Genomic DNA, 13,488 nt, shown 5'->3' on the forward strand with positions numbered 1-13,488 from the left:
AGAGTGAAAATTTCATCCCGGGGACATCCCCCCCCCCCCCCCCCCAGGCTGTAGGGAAGCCATGTATCCGCAACATCCTCTCTTCCATATGAAGATGGTATCTGTTCTTTCGGACATGTTCGAAAGAACAATTACCAATGGTGATCTTGCAGCTCTCTAAGAATGAAATTACCATGAAATCCAGACCATTAGCTGCTTACAGGCTTTGATAAATGTTAACGGGGACATTTGAAAATGAGACCCACATTTCCAACTCACTGTCCACACACTACATTTGTACTTATATTGATATGGTGTCTGTTCTTTCGGACATGTCGATATAAGTATATAGTTATGGCGATACCGGCCATGACCTTCTTCTTCTGTGCGGATGCACACATATTCCCCGAACTCTTGCGGGACTTGGAAGAATGTCTTCCACGAGTAATGAGTGTGTTGGGGTGGGTCACTACGAATTTAGTGTGTGGACATACAAGGTGAGAATGTGAGTCTCGCGGGAGGCGTGCGCGAGATAGTCCCTACAGTCGCACTATCATATGTGCCCTCGGTGGCTCAGATGGATAGAGTGTCTGCCATATAAGCAGGAGATCCCGGGTTCGAGTCCCGGTCGGGGCACACATTTTCACAAGTCCCCGTTGATCAATATCAACCCCCGCGCGCAGCTGATGGTATTAATATAATTCTAATTTCACTACATTTGTAGTGCCCCTGTCCACTATACTCATTACTCATGGCATTCAATCTACCGATTCCCGTAAGAGATAGAGCAATGTGAGTGCTTCCGCACAGAAGTAGACATGTTCGAAAGAACAGATACAATCTTCACATACATAAGGCTTACCGGCCAATGATACACTCCTGGAAATTGAAATAAGAACACCGTGAATTCATTGTCCCAGGAAGGGGAAACTTTATTGACACATTCCTGGGGTCAGATACATCACATGATCACACTGACAGAACCACAGGCACATAGACACAGGCAACAGAGCATGCACAATGTCGGCACTAGTACAGTGTATATCCACCTTTCGCAGCAATGCAGGCTGCTATTCTCCCATGGAGACGATCGTAGAAATGCTGGATGTAGTCCTGTGGAACGGCTTGCCATGCCATTTCCACCTGGCGCCTCAGTTGGACCAGCGTTCGTGCTGGACGTGCAGACCGCGTGAGACGACGCTTCATCCAGTCCCAAACATGCTCAATGGGGGACAGATCCGGAGATCTTGCTGGCCAGGGTAGTTGACTTACACCTTCTAGAGCACTTTGGGTGGCACGGGATACATGCGGACATGCATTGACCTGTTGGAACAGCAAGTTCCCTTGCCGGTCTAGGAATGGTAGAATGATGGGTTCGATGACGGTTTGGATGTACCGTGCACTATTCAGTGTCCCCTCGACGATCACCAGTGGTGTACGGCCAGTGTAGGAGATCGCTCCCCACACCATGATACCGGGTGTTGGCCCTGTGTGCCTCGGTCGTATGCAGTCCTGATTGTGGCGCTCCCCTGCACGGCGCCAAACACGCATACGACCATCATTGGCACCAAGGCAGAAGCGACTCTCATCGCTGAAGACGACACGTCTCCATTCGTCCCTCCATTCACACCTGTCGCGACACCACTGGAGGCGGGCTGCACGATGTTGGGGCGTGAGCGGAAGACGGCCTAACGGTGTGCGGGACCGTAGCCCAGCTTCATGGAGACGGTTGCCACTGGTCCTCGCCGATACCCCAGGAGCAACAGTGTCCCTAATTTGCTGGGAAGTGGCGGTGCGGTCCCCTACGGCACTGCGTAGGATCCTACGGTCTTGGCGTGCATTCGTGCGTCGCTGCGGTCCGGTCCCAGGTCGACGGGCACGTGCACCTTCCGCCGACCACTGGCGACAACATCGATGTACTGTGGAGACCTCACGCCCCACGTGTTGAGCAATTCGGCGGTACGTCCACCCGGCCTCCCGCATGCCCACTATACGCCCTCGCTCAAAGTCCGTCAACTGCACATACGGTTCACGTCCACGCTGTCGCGGCATGCTACCAGTGTTAAAGACTGCGATGGAGCTCCGTATGCCACGGCAAACTGGCTGACACTGACGGCGGCGGTGCACAAATGCTGCGCAGCTAGCGCCATTCGACGGCCAACACCGCGGTTCCTGGTGTGTCCGCTGTGCCGTGCGTGTGATCATTGCCTGTACAGCCCTCTCGCAGTGTCCGGAGCAAGTATGGTGGGTCTGACACACCGGTGTCAATGTGTTCTTTTTTCCATTTCCAGGAGTGTATTCTTCAGTGCGGATTCACTCACATTGCTCAATCTCTTACGGGAATCGATAGATTGACTGCCGTGAGTAATGAGTATAGTGGGCAGGGGCACTACAAATGTAGTGTGTGGACAGTGAGTTGGAAGTGTGGGTCTCACGGGGAGCGTGTCAGAGATAAGCCCCTGCAGTAGCAGCAGATGGCTCAGTCGGATAGAGCATCTGCCACGTGAGCAGCAGATCACGGGTTCGAGTCCCGGTCGGGGGAACACATTTTCAAGTGTCCTCGTTGATACTTATCAACGGCTGTAAGCAGCTAATGGTCTGGAGTTCATTACAACTTCATTCCTTTCTTCCATGTGTGCTAGTTCTGCAAGATCTGCAGGAGAGCTTCTGTGAAGTTTGGAAGTTAGTACACGAGGTACAGGCGGAATTAAAGTTCTGAGGATGGGTCGTGAGCCGTGCTTGGAGTAGACGAGGTACTAACGGAATTAAAACTGTAAGGACGGGTCGTAAGTCGTGATTGGGTAGCTCAGATGATAGAGTACTTGCACGTGGAAGGCAAAGGTCCCGAGTTTCAGTTTCGGTCCGTAATACAGTTTTAATCTGCCAGAAAGTTTCATAAATTTGTGTATTTCAATATCGATACTAATAAAAAATCCTTCATGTCTTTCCTGTCTGTTTATATGCTTAAAGACGAGTCTCCATAACCACTACACGAATTTTCGTGGGGTTTTCGCAGGTAACTTGAGCGTAGATGAGGCCACCGTATATGCTTTATCGGATCAAACTTGGTGCTCACCAGTGACGCTGCTCGTGCCAACACGTGTGTTGAGACAGCTTGGCAGGGGTGAGAGCACAAGACATATCATAAGCTATTCTTAGCCGCTGATGTTGTTGTATGTATAGTACCTAACTTACTCATCATCGCTCATCATAACAGAACTACTGATATGGGAGCCCAGCCGCTGGTAACAGTTAGTGTTATACAGAAATACAGCCTTCGGTGCAAACATTAGGCAATGCATCTCACTCCAATGAGCCGAAAAATTATGACTACATCTACGTTGGGACTGAACGTCGCCTTGTGGTGTGGTGGGCACATGACGCGGTAAGGAAAGTACAGGGTGATCAAAAAGTCAGTATGAATTTGAAAACTTAGTAAACCACGGAATAATGTAGACAGAGAGGTAAAAATTGACACACATGCTTGGAATGACATGGGGTTTTATTAGAACAAAAAAAAAGAAAAAAAGTTCACTAAATGTCCGACAGATGGCGCGTGATAGATCTCTTGCGCGCGTCGATTGGTGATGATCTTGTGCTCAGCCGCCACTTTCGTCATGTTTGACCTCCCAGGTCCCCAGACCTCAGTCCGTGCGATTATTGGCTTTGGGGTTACCTGAAGTCGCAAGTGTATCGTGATCCACGGACATCTCTAGGGATGCTGAAAGACAACATCCGACGCCAGTGCCTCACCATAACTCCGGACATGCTTCACAGTGCTGTTCACAACATTATTCCTCGACTACAGCTATTGTTGAGGAATGATGGTGGACATATTGAGCATTTCCTGTAAAGAACATCATCTTTGCTTTGTCTTACTTTGTTATGCTAATTATTGCTATTCTGATTAGATGAAGCGCCATCTGTCGGACATTGTTTGAACTTTTGTATTTATTTGGTTCTAATAAAATCCAATGTCATTCCAAGCATGTGTGTCAATTTGTACCTCTCTATCTATATTATTCCGTGATTTATTCAGTTTTAAAATTTATACTGACTTTTTGATCACCCGGTATATAGGGGAAGCAGAGACGAATCCCCATCTCTTCAACGACGTTACCGGTCATATTTGGAGGAAACCACTGACATAAGCAACTTTGATAAAGAGCATACTCTTACGACCTATCGGCTGGGGACTAGCATTTTGGGTACGGCGAAGCTGGTCAGCTGTTGGCTTCTTGCTGTAGTGGACATCTATGGAAAGTGGTTGAAGGATGGTAAAATAACGAGTATGTGACAAGATGGTGGACGTCGATCCCTTATCACAGGACACGGACGTCGGATGCTTGCCCCCTATTTAAAGTAGGATGGTTGACGATCCGTAGCATATCTAACTACAGAGTGCAGCGCTGAGGCCGGAACAGGTGTTTCAGAGCACAGTGTTCAGTGCGCATCGTTAAACATTTGGTTCCACAGCAGACAACCTCTACGTGTTATCATGTCAATACATCAACATTTTCGATTTCTGCACACCATTACAGCTGTGGGCCACACTTAAAATTTATTAGATTCCACCAGCATCCCTGGGTGCATGACATCTGCCTAAGGTAAGTGGCCGAGTCACAAGACCAGCGTAGTGCTACAGTGATTTGAGAAGCGTGGTAATGAACTCACGTTGATATATTTTCACCAAATTCGCCTGATGTAAACGTGATGGGTCACATATGAGCGTTCCGGACGTGAGCTCCGTGTCCACAAACCACCGGTCCCTAATTCACAGGAACTGCGTGCTATGCCACATTACCCCAGAAACCTGTCAAGGACCTGTCTATTCCACGATAATCAGAATCGCTGCTGTTTTGCGTTCAAAGTATGGAACAAAATACTGATAACCAGGTTGTCGTAATGTTTTGGCTCATCAGTGTACATTATTCATTCTATAGAAATGTGGTGTAATACTATAAGTGGCATTCAATGAATAATGCAACACATTTCTTTCGGTTGAAAAAATGAGCAAAATGGCTCTGAGCACTATGGGACTCAACTGCTGAGGTCATTAGTCCCCTAGAACTTAGAACTAGTTAAACCTAACTAACCTAAGGACATCACAAACATCCATGCCCGAGGCAGGATTCGAACCTGCGACCGTAGCGGTCTCGCGGTTCCAGACTGCAGCGCCTTTAACCGCACGGCCACTTCGGCCGGCTAAAAAATGAGCAATTTGTTGTAGCACATCGTGGAATATTCCCACTTCAGATCCTATAGTTTCATGAAGTTTCGATAGATGGCAGTGCTAAACGGCGTTTTGTATCATCCCAGTTCCCAGAACTCCTGAAGATAGAAGTTGACTGTGGATGTTGTATCACAGACACAATCCTTATCACTGTGCAGAGATGTCACTAAACCCGCCCAAAGATGTAAACAACCATGCATGAGCAGCGCCTATTAGACGGAGGGGGTCCGATAGCCGATCAGTTCCAGTCATTCCACCAGTAAAGAGGTACATGGCTCGTGTTATCTGAAGTTCAACAATTGCCAGACGGTCAATACCACGATTCGATCACGACCGCATTGTTACTTTGTGCCAGGAAGGGCTTTCAACAAGGGAAGTGTCCAAGTGTCTCGCAGTGAACCAAAGTGATGTTGTTCAGACATGGAGGAGATACAGAGAGACAGGAACTGTCGATGACATGCCTCGCTGAGGCCGCCCAAGGGCTACTATTGCAGTGGATGACCACTACCTATGCATTATGGCTCGGAGGAACCCCGAAAGCAACGCCACCATGTTGAATAATGTTTTCGTGCAGCCATACGACGTCATGTTATGACGCAAACTGTGCGCAATAGGCTGCGTGTTGCGGAAATTCACTCCCGATGTCCATGGCGAAGTCCATCTTTGCAACCACGACACGTGGTACAGATGAGCCCAACAACATGCCGAATGGACTGCACAGGATTGGCATCACGTTCTCTTCACCGATGAGTGTCGCATATGCCTTCAAGCAGACAATCGTCAGAAACGTGTTTGGAGGCAACCCGGGCAAGGTGGAGGTTCCCTGCTGTTTTGGGGTGGCATTATGTAGGGCCGATGTACGGCGCTGGTGGTCATGGAAGGCGCCGTAACGGCTGTACTTTACGTGAATGCCATCCTCCAACCGATAGTGCAACCATATCGGCAGCATATTGACGAGGCATTCGTTCCCATCGTGAACATCTCGTGAATGACTTCCTTCAGGATAACGACATCGATCGACTAGAGTGACCAGCATGTTCCCCAGACATGAACCGTATCGAACATGCCTGGGATAGATTGAAAGGTCTGTTTATGGACAATGTGACCCACCAACCACTCTGAGGGATCTATGCAGAATCGCCGTTGAGGAGTGGGGCAATCTGGACCTACAGTGCCTTGATGAACTTGTGGATAGTATGCCACGACGAATACATGCCTGCAGCAATGCAATAAGACGTGCTACTGCTTATTAGAGGTACCGGTGTGTACAGCAATCTGGATCACCATCTCTGAAGGTCTCGCTGTATGGTGGTACAACATGCAATGTGTGGTTTTCATTAGCAATAAAAAGGGCGGAAGGGATGTTTATGTTGATCTATATTCCAAAAACTGGTAGAAACCAACCTCGGGGAAGATCAGTTTGGATTTCGTAGAAATGTTGGAACACGTGAGTTAATACTGACCCTATGACTTATCTTAGAAGATAGATTAAGGAAAGACAAACCTACGTTTCTGGCATTTGTACACTTTTAGAAAGCGGAGCAAATGGCTGCTTACGATTTGTATACACTCCTGGAAATGGAAAAAAGAACACATTGACACCGGTATGTCAGACCCACCATACTTGCTCCGGACACTGCGAGAGGGCTGTACAAGCAATGATCACACGCACGGCACAGCGGACACACCAGGAACCGCGGTGTTGGCCGTCGAATGGCACTAGCTGCGCAGCATTTGTGCACCGCCGCCGTCAGTGTCAGCCAGTTTGCCGTGGCATACGGAGCTCCATCGCAGTCTTTAACACTGGTAGCATGCCGCGACAGCGTGGACGTGAACCGTATGTGCAGTTGACCGACTTTGAGCGAGGGCGTATAGTGGGCATGCGGGAGGCCGGATGGACGTACCGCCGAATTGCTCAACACGTGGGGCGTGAGGTCTCCACAGTACATCGATGTTGTCGCCAGTGGTCGGCGGAAGGTGCACGTGCCCGTCGACCTGGGACCGGACCGCAGCGACGCACGGATGCACGCCAAGACCGTAGGATCCTACGCAGTGCCGTAGGGGACCGCACCGCCACTTCCCAGCAAATTAGGGACACTGTTGCTCCTTGGGTATCGGCGAGGACCATTCGCAACCGTCTCCATGAAGCTGGGCTACGGTCCCGCACACCGTTAGGCCGTCTTCCGCTCACGCCCCAACATCGTGCAGCCCGCCTCCAGTGGTGTCGCGACAGGCGTGAATGGAGGGACGAATGGAGACGTGTCGTCTTCAGCGATGAGAGTCGCTTCTGCCTTGGTGCCAATGATGGTCGTATGCGTGTTTGGCGCCGTGCAGGTGAGCGCCACAATCAGGACTGCATACGACCGAGGCACACAGGGCCAACACCCGGCATCATGGTGTGGGGAGCGATCTCCTACACTGGTCGTACACCACTGGTGATCGTCGAGGGAACACTGAATAGTGCACGGTACATCCAAACCGTCATCGAACCCATCGTTCTACCATTCCTAGACCGGCAAGGGAACTTGCTGTTCCAACAGGACAATGCACGTCCGCACGTATCCCGTGCCACCCAACGTGCTCTAGAGGGTGTACGTCAACTACCCTGGCCAGCAAGATCTCCGGATCTGTCCCACATTGAGCATGTTTGGGACTGGATGAAGCGTCGTCTCACGCGGTCTGCACGTCCAGCACGAACGCTGGTCCAACTGAGGCGCCAGGTGGAAATGGCATGGCAAGCCGTTCCACAGGACTACATCCAGCATCTCTACGATCGTCTCCATGGGAGAATAGCAGCCTGCATTGCTGCGAAAGGTGGATATACACTGTACTAGTGCCGACATTGTGCATGCTCTGTTGCCTGTGTCTATGTGCCTGTGGTTCTGTCAGTGTGATCATGTGATGTATCTGACCCCAGGAATGTGTCAATAAAGTTTCCCCTTCCTGGGACAATGAATTCACGGTGTTCTTATTTCAATTTCCAGGAGTGTAGAAACCAGAGGACAGTTGTAAGAGTAGAGCGTCATGAAAGGGAAGCAGTGGTTGGGAAGGGAGTGAGACAGGGTTGTAGCCTATCACCAATGTTATTCAGTATATATATATTGAGCAAGCAGTAAAAGAAACAGAAGAAAAGTTTGTAGTAGTTATGAACTCCATGGAGAAGAAATAAAAACTTTGAGGGCTGCCGCTGGCATAATAATTCTGTCAGAGACAGCAAAGGACCTGGAAGAGCTGTTGAACGAAATGTACAGTGTCTTGAAAGAATATAAGATGAACATCAACAAAAGCAAAACGAGGATAATGGAATGTAGTCGAATTAAATCAGGTGACGCTGAGGGAATTATGTGAGGAAATGAGACAAAGTAGTAGATGAGTTTTGCTATTTGGGGAGCAAAAGAACTGACGGTGGTCGAAGGATATAAAATGTAGACTGGCAATGGCAAGGAAAACTTTTCTGAAGGATAGAAGTTTGTTAACATCGAGTATAGATCTAAGTGTCAGGAAGGCTTTTTTGAAAGAATGTGTATGATGTAGCCACATATCGAAGTGAAACATGGACGATATATAGTTTAGACAGGAAGAGAATAGAAGCTTTCGAAATATGGTGCTACACAAGAATGCTGAAGATTAGATGGGTAGATCACGTAACTAATGAGGAGGTACTGAATAGAATTTGGGAGAAGAGGAATTTGTAGCACAATTTGTCTAGAAGAAGGAATCGGTTGGAAGGACATGTTCTGAGGCATGAAGGGATCACCAATTTAGTATTGAAGGGAACTGTGAGGGTAAATCGTATAGGAGGACTAAGAGATGAATACACTAAGCAGATTCAGAAGGATTTAGGTTGTAGTTGGTACTTGGAGAGGAAGAGAGCTTGCACAGGTAGAGTAGCATGGAGAGCTGCATCAAACCAGTGCCGGCCGGAGTGGCCGAGCGGTTCTAGGCGCTTCAGTGTGGAACCGCGCTACCACCACGGTCGCAGGTTCGAGTCCTACCTCGGGCATGGATTGCGTAATGTCTTTAGGTTAGTTAGGTTTAAGTAGTTCTAAGTTCTAGGGGATTGATGACCACAGTTGTTAAGTACCATAGTGCTCAAAGCCATTTGAACCATTTGAATCAAACCAGTCTCTGAAGGCGACAACAACATGTTCATACTAACTGGATGTTCTAAACTTTCTTCTCTTCCACTTACAACTTTCCAATATACATGGTGTATCATAATTCATGGCGTAAACGCATATAGTTGAAAGTAGACGACACTGGAAGCAAAAAAGTCTCAGTAAATATAGGGTCCAAAATGCGTACCTTAAGAACTACAAGTAATTTTTCATCTTCGATACTGTGAAACAAATCTCTTCTACTGCAAGTTCTTTGCTTTCCCTATTTTTCTTCGGTTCCCTGAATCTCTAAAGTATTTTGCCTTCCAGACTCTATTTTATGTCTTGATTAGTCTACGCACTTTGTAGCAAAGGAAGTTGGGTGTGTCCTAGTTGTTCTTATACCACTCCTGATATCAATATTATTATTATTTTTTCTGATATATTTACATTATTAGTATATATACTACAATTGCTCGGAATAGTTAACTTTTTATTCATGAATTATTTCACTGAAATTTGTTGCCCAAAAACTAGTGGTCGGACTGCTGATGGTTACAGTGCATTTGGTTCTAATGGAAACATTTTCTTTGCAGGAATGTTAATGGTTTACGATAAGTGCAAACCAAGTGAAAGTTAAATATTCTATGAGCTAATAGGTGTTCGTTCCTAAATTAGTACAGTTCATTTGAAAGCCCTCATTCTCTTCTTTTCAACAAATCTTTTATATTTCCCATACACGCCGGCCTTAGTGGCCAAGCGGTTCTAGGTGCTACAGTCTGGAACCACGCGACCGCTACGGTCGCAGGTTCGAATCCTGCCTCGGGCATGGATGTGTGTGAAGTCCTTAGGTTAGTTAGGTTTAAGTAGTTCTAAGTTCTAGGGGACTGATGACCTCAGCAGTTAAGTTCCATAGTGCTCAGAGCAATTTGAACCATTTGATTTCCCATAAACTTCATATTTAAAAAGTTATTCATACTCAACATCCTCGTGTTCTAGAAAGTTCAAAAACTCCTTACCAACTCTGTGGTCAGCTTGGGAGCACGTTACAGAGCATTCACTGGTGTCTATGGTAATCACCCATCCTATTAAAAATACTGTCCCGCCTTTCCTACTATAATAATTTAGAGTGACTTCGTTTCACCGACGTATGTTCGTTGGCAGTGCGAGAGCATGCGAAAGTTACTTTAGTCCTGAAGTTTTGCACACCAGTGTCTTTGCGACGGTATCAGTGTTTAATCCTCGTCCGAATGGTCATCCATTATATAATGAGTGGGGAGCCCAGCACTTAGGAAATTATTTTAAAAAGGGAAACAAAAGCATGACTACTACAGTCAGTAAGATTCTTCTGGTTATGTGGCCGCATTGTTAATGTGCAAATCTCGCCGACGTTTCAGTCACTGTTTCAAGAAGAATTTTACTGACTGTGACAATGGCCGCAGAAGCCCACACTTAAAAGATTAGTATACTTGTAGCAATAGTTTAACTATTAGTATCAATGGTTCCACATCTTCATGTTCACACTTCCAATTTCTATAGTGATTCCCATTTCATTACTTACCTAGCCAGTATCGCACGACGTGCTCTCTCTCGCTATCTCTGTTTTGAAGATACATAGCTGTTTTTTCTTTCATTGCGAGAATTATATCACACCTGGAGTTCGCATCCCTCTTATTTTACTATCACTGGATGCATTCTGCATTAAGACGTACATAATCACCTCTCTGACTGTTGTCTCACCAAGATAACAAAATGTTGTAAAGCAAAACGAGTTATAGTTGTGAATCAGCTGCTAGAAGTAATTTGAATGTTCATTATTTCTCTCTCTCTCTCTAAATCTCATAGCAGATTAGATAGAAATGTTTCAGCACAACTTAAATGTTGTATTTGATTAACGAACTGGATACGTTTCTTTTCTATATCTTGCACAAAAGGAATTTCTCTCCTATTGAACAGTACTGTCTTCCAGACCATTGAGTTAAAAAGTGTAGCTGTAATGCACCATATATTTCTACTTCATCGTGTTGTTGTTTCGGTCCTATATAACTTCAGTTCTTGTCTTGTCATAAAATGACTCGCACATACAAGGTGTCCATAATTTAAGTTCCAGTTTCAAAACACTGTAAAATGAGCACTATTGCTCAGAATGATGTCACATTAGCAGATTATTGACGCAGAGCAAATGTCATTGAAGAAAAAAGAATGACAATTTTACCAATAGATGGTGCTGCAAGCGTTTTAACGTAAATGCGGTCGGCTACAAAAGACAGATGAATCGCAATACTCGTACGACGGCTATGGTATAAGTTGAAGAAGTTCGGCAGACAACAGTTGTAGCACCAGCAAGGTCGTAGCGCACCGGATGGGAAAAATCAGTTGTTATCTGTCCTAACGTCAAAAAGCGCATAAAAAGCAAATGACATCGGTTTTTAACTTCCCCGTGGCCGAAAGCCGCTGTCCACCGTTTTCCGCCACAAGTTGAAATTGAGAAACAGTGTACTCCACAAGAGATCGAAGTCTCTCAGATGTGATGTTCAGAATGTTACTCGACGGTTACCTTTAATACAGTTCGTTCATAATTCGAACACTGCCGGCCGGTGTGGCCGAGCGGTTCTAGGCGCTTCAGTCTGGAACAGCGCGACCGCTACGGTCGCGGGTTCGAATCCTGTGCATGGATGTGTTTCATGTCCTTAGGTTAGTTAGGTTTAAGTAGTTCTAAGTTTTAGGGGACTGATGACCTCAGATGTTAAGTCCCATAGTGCTTAGAGCCATTTGAACCAATTCGAACAGTGAACGCAACATATTTCAGATAACGGCTCAGCCAGAAGCCACACTGACTAAGATCAGGTGATCTGGACTGAACGCGTGTAGGGAAATGACCGCTTATAATTCTAGCATTTCCGAAATGCCTCGGCAGGAGCCGCTTCACTGGCTGTGCAATGTTAGGAGGAGGGTCATCTTGTATAAAACTGACACTTCCCACACACCCACGGTGTCGAAGGTTTGGGCAGATGGTGGTGCGCAAAACACTCTCATAGTGTTTAACATTGACGGTACAGGTAACGGGATATGCAAGACTCATCTCCTAGAAAAAAAATACGGCCCTACGATAAACAATGTCATCAAAACGCACCATACAGACATAATAAAGAGATTTCGGTTAATGTCCGTGCATATTTTCCGTTGCCCATTAATGTATCCTCTTGCTGAGGTGTGATCGAAGACACTTTTAAAAGAATGACTTTACTGACAAAAGGAAACACAGTTATAACGTCCTTGGAAGAATATCCACATAACCACATACAACAAAAGCCTTTATCCTGTGACGTTGTCTGTGATATGTCTACACAATGAACCTCAGAGTCGTAGTAGGCAGCGATCACGACGAACTGGGCTGGGTTTGGCGGCGTGGAACACTGAGACAAAACTGCTAGTACTGTCAACTGTTGGTGCTGGAACTGAACTGCTGATGCCACTGGCCGGAATTGCTGGTACTGCTGACTTGAGCCGTCGGACGTAACTGGCTTAGCAGGGTCTGGGGGCAACCTAAACCGGTGGGAGCGGATGGATATCCACGTAGCGCTGCTAGGGCACGTGACTGGCGTAGCAAAACAGTAACCCTCCGACAGCGGTCTCTGCTGCGACAGGTACGCTGCCTGTCGGCGAGGTTGGCACCCTGAGTCATTGTGGAGACTACATATAACTCCGTTGTAACAGTCCAGGCCGTTTTACGAAAATATTTCTGTTTTGATGAGAGCAGTTTACGCAAATCGTCCCGGTGAGGCGGCTGTCTGCACGGCCTACCTGGTGAGGAATGACTACCAGGCGGATACGACACCCGTATTCTACAATTTGACCGATTAACATGTCCTTGGAGATGAAAATGGTCTTCGTCAGTCTACAAAATGTTCGATTTCATTCGTTGTCCAGTTTATGAGAGCAAAAAGTTCCAGAACCAACGTTTGTCTTGTTAGCATGTCAACAGGAAGCAACTCCTGTACATGGGTGATTTTGTATGAATACCAATGCCGAATGATTCATTGGGTTTTATTCTTGCAGACAAGTCCAACATTCGGGCAGTTTCCCTTGTACTAAATGTTCGCACACCACCCTTTGACCTTTCCTGCAGTGCTGTGTTGGAACAACTGCTTTCCTCCCTCTGCCACATTCCACTTCAGA

The 13,488-nt window shown here is 46.7% G+C and overlaps 1 non-coding gene across 1 annotated transcript; it reads left to right on the top strand.

Moving 5' to 3' along the window:
• The first annotated feature begins 540 nt into the window (after positions 1 to 540).
• Positions 541 to 615, top strand: Trnai-uau (transfer RNA isoleucine (anticodon UAU)). Its single transcript has one exon. It is a non-coding gene; the product is annotated as a tRNA-Ile (tRNA).
• Positions 616 to 13,488: the final 12,873 nt, after the last annotated feature.

This window comes from Schistocerca serialis, chromosome 6 (genome assembly GCF_023864345.2).
Source record: "Schistocerca serialis cubense isolate TAMUIC-IGC-003099 chromosome 6, iqSchSeri2.2, whole genome shotgun sequence".
Taxonomy (NCBI): Eukaryota; Metazoa; Arthropoda; class Insecta; order Orthoptera; family Acrididae; genus Schistocerca; species Schistocerca serialis.